General features: G+C 38.6%; 1 pseudogene; it reads left to right on the top strand.

The window, feature by feature from the left end:
- Positions 1–745: 745 nt before the first annotated feature.
- Positions 746–1,633, top strand: LOC129119343 (pre-mRNA-splicing factor ISY1 homolog pseudogene; annotated as a pseudogene).
- The last annotated feature ends 2,581 nt before the right edge of the window (positions 1,634–4,214 follow it).

Here is a 4,214-nt window from a genome sequence, read left to right as displayed (position 1 = left end):
GCTAACACCATATGTATTGAAGAAACTGACTGATGATGAGCAGCGTTTTTACTCTTTGGAAAATTAACAACCACTGCTTTTCCATTGGTACACTTGTCCTGTGGTGTGGGACAGAAAACATACAGCCTGGAACATGTGGACAAAGGTGCATGTTACAGTACGAGCTAGCTTGTGCTAGGAAATTAATTTGATTATAAAGAAGAAGCCCAGCCTGGTTCCATTAACCAGCCCCTGGGCTGAGCTATGATGGGATGGATTTGAATACCTACAGGGACTTCCCCCAGTCATGTTCCACCCTAAGCTGCAGGTGTCTCACTGGCACAGGAGCTGGTGTTTAAGCCAGACCAATGACCTGTCTGGACCAGGAGATTCAAATCCTCCTGTTTAAGGAGGTAGGAAGAATAAAATACACTGCTGTTACATGAGAATTCTGGGGTGTGTGTTGTCTCTGTCTCTGACCCACCCCTCCTGTCATAACCTTTGGTGACTCAGTGTGAGGACAGCAGCCAGTTCCTGCTGGCAGAGTGGAGGGAGACCAAGGACAGTGCATGCAGAGCCTGTCCCTACAGCTAAAAGCTGGAAAAGACCAGAGGTGAGCCTGACCCAGCAGCAAAAAGTTGCAAAAATACAGCCAGAGCTAGCAACAGCCAGAGTTGTGAGGAAAATACAGCCAAAGAGCTGTGCAAAACAAAAAGGCAGAGAAGCTGAAAAACCTGAAAAATAGAAGAAAAGCCCCACCAAAGAAATGAGTGGCTTTATCTCTGTGCAGGATCATCCAGTTATAAAGGTATGGTGGAAGGCTACAATCCTAAAAGTGTCTTTGCCTCCTTGCTGTGTGCCAAGAGGGTTTCACTGGCACACTTCTGGAGCAGGGTCGGGTTCAGTTTTGGGGTGTGGAGCTCCTGTGCGTACGGCGTGTTCAGCAGGGCTTGAGGAAGGAAAAGTCAAGGAGCCTTTCCTTGCATCAGAGTGTAATGAACTGCCCAAAGCTGAGAAATAGAGGAGGATAGATCACTGGGGAGATTTCTAAGAAAGTGGCACAGATCCAAAATGCTGCATTGCTTGAATTCAGAATTTGGGACCTGAATGATGAAATTAACAAACTTCTGAGGGAGAAAGGACACTGGGAATACAGAATAAAGGAGCTGGGAGGTCCTGATTATGCTAGGAGTAGCCTGAAAATGTTAGATCACAAAGGAAAACAGAGGCTACCAATACTTTGAGGCTGCAAAGGACTTGCCAGGAGTTAGAGAGCTTTTTGAAAGGAACCCCTGCCACCCCCATGGAAGACCCAGGCTAAGCTTATGAAGGACATCAACACTGAGTACTATGGCTACAGGGATGAAGATGATGGGATTCTGGAGACCTTGGAGCAGGAACATGAGAAGAAAATTATAGCAGAATCAATGGAAAAATGGAAGATGGAGAGATATACACAACTTGCAAGAGGTGAGGAGGTGGAGGAAAAAAAATTAATGGTACCCATGATGAAGGGGCTGATGAGGAAGGTGGTAAGGAGAGAGAAGGTGAAGATGGCCAACAGAAATTTATTGCACATGTTCCAGTGCCAACTTAACAGCAGATTGAGGAAGCTCTTTACAAGTATTACTTTTCTACATTGCAAGATATATAGTTGTTTTCTTTGAAGAGAGAAGATGACTTTGACTAAAACAGCACTCTACAGTAACAAAAATATAAGAAAATCCAGACAAATATTACATAAATCCACATAACTAGGACACCTAAAATGTATCTTTTTTTAACTTACTAGGTTTGGGTTGCATAATATGAACTTCCTACTTTAATCAAGTTTGATATTTGTAATTGTAGTCCATATATTTCTCTTATAATTTAACAAATTATACAATGGGTTGTAAATAAAAAACTTCAATACAGTGCTAACAGTTTTATTACTTTTATTATGGACTTAAATGTCATGCTTTTAAAAACTGTGTTCTAATTGTATTTTTCTAATGTAAACTTTTGCATTAACAGAACAATTTATAGAAGTGTCAAGACAAATATTTGATGGTTGATTATAAAGCAAGATTGATGACATCCCTCTAAAATGTTAACATTTCTGGTAATAAACTCACTTTTTCTATTAAATAAAACTTTTTTCTACATCTAAGAGGTCAAGAAAAGTACTGTTAAAATATGACTGTGCTTTGCTACTTTAGTAGTGTCTTTAATCATTCATTCATTAACTTGTCCAGAGTGCCCATTTTTATACAGTAGGAGTATAAAATGTGATCTCTGACAGGATCCTGCTTCATAAAATACTGCTGACTTCTATGTAGAAATCCTTTTGTGTATGTTTCTATAAAGTTTGTCCTTGGATCTGGATCAACAAATCATACTGTTAGATGCAGAGGAGACATTCTCATTATCATATCTAATTCAGTTTATTAATGCAAGTATTTCCCCATGTTCTTGTGGAACCTTCGCACTAACTCCTTAATTGACAGCAGTGGAGCCATACCACATTTTATTGGATTATGTTACATCAGAAAGTGGTCCTGTGATTAAATGAGTTGTGACTACCACGTTTCAGCTCCTTTCCAACTCCGTGACTCTTGCCAAGAAGGCCCATGCCAACATTCTCAAAAATAATCTCTTCCTTACAACTTGTAAACCTATGTACAATCCTGAAGTGTTAGCAGAGGACTTCTGCTGAAGCATTTGCTCTTCACACATGCAGGTTAATAGCCTAAACAGTTAGTTGGCCATTCTTCCTGGAGAATTACAGCTACAATAAACTTTGGAGCATTGGTTTGTAAGTCAGCAATCACAGTCTATCATCAAGATCCACTTCTACACATGGTTTATTATCTACTTTAATTTAATTTTATGTTAACTGAAATAAATTTGGTTTGGCACTCATGAAAGTCACAACCCTTGAAAAGAGGGCTTCTGTCATCATCACCCACAGGATCCTGCAGTAAAAACTTTGCAGCTTCTGTTTTTTTCTTAAATATTTTGGAAGCAATGCTAAGTTCTTAAAAAAATTTCCAGGTTTTTAGCTAATATAATTCCATGAGATAATCAACTATTTTAATTAAATTGCATTATTTTAATTTTTTTTACTACCAGTAGCTTACTGTAATTCATACATCCACAACTGTAATCTTAGCCTGAAATTTAGTAATAGCCTTATACTTTCAATAGCTCACACTTTCTGTCTGTTTTGGTTTGAAGTCTTTACTTTCCTATATTTGCTTTCATATATATCCCTGAGCTGAAAATAGTTTTACTGTAGAAACCAAAATCTAGTATCTGTTTGGTTACCTATAGCTATATTTCTTGAATTTTTTGGGAAATTGGGTCCAGAGGTACTACAGAGAGTCTTACTGGAACCCTTTTACTTGAATTTGAATTTGGAATTTTAGTTATGAGTTACTGTTTTCCTTTTTGATATAATTTTTTATGAGGCAATTTTTCTTAGTATTTCAAGGCACCAGCTCTGGTCTGAGCAAGGACACCTTGCTGAAGTCCAGGAGTTGCATCTATTACTGGTAGGGCCAACATGTGGCATTTTATGATGCACTTCATGGCTTCTGACGACAGCACATTTCATTCTAATGTGACCTGGAGAGAAATAAACAGTGCAGTAAGTACCATGGCAGAGTGGGGAAATAGCAAATGCTGAAAGGTATGCCTTATTTCAGCAGAAGTTTTACTTATCCTAACTCAGAACAGATACAAATTCACGTAATCAGCCTTATTTCCAAGATTAAGCTCAAACACAAGTTAGAGGACACATTATGTGGACACCTAGAAGGTCAGTAACACAAAGACACAATAATTCTAACACAACAGTGGGAGAATTTTAAAGAAAGTTTTCTTCTTCAGTTGAGTTTCTTCTCAGTTGACTCTGTGTACAAGGCATCTCCTGCTGATTAACTAATTCACCCAGTACAAACAGGACCTGTTGCATGGACACAGCCTCAACATGTCTGGAATTTTCAGAATGGGATCCAGCTTCCTGGAGCTTCACACGACACCCACAGAGAGCTGATAAAAATTGCATGACAACAAGAGCTAGCATTTCACTCCATTATTTTTGTTGCTTTGAACACTGGGAATTTTCAGGCTTTTCACTACTCACTTTTTATAATTTTTTACTTTCAGATCCCACAAAATTCCTGTTCTTTCTCATGCTTTTCAATCATGTTCATTAAACACATGTGAGTAGTAAAATACTTCAGGTTGGC

The sequence above is a fragment of the Agelaius phoeniceus genome, chromosome 5, assembly GCF_051311805.1.
Source record: "Agelaius phoeniceus isolate bAgePho1 chromosome 5, bAgePho1.hap1, whole genome shotgun sequence".
Lineage (NCBI taxonomy): Eukaryota > Metazoa > Chordata > Aves > Passeriformes > Icteridae > Agelaius > Agelaius phoeniceus.
The sequence above is the reverse complement of the archived record's forward strand: the minus strand, read 5'-3'. Positions and strand labels throughout refer to the sequence as shown.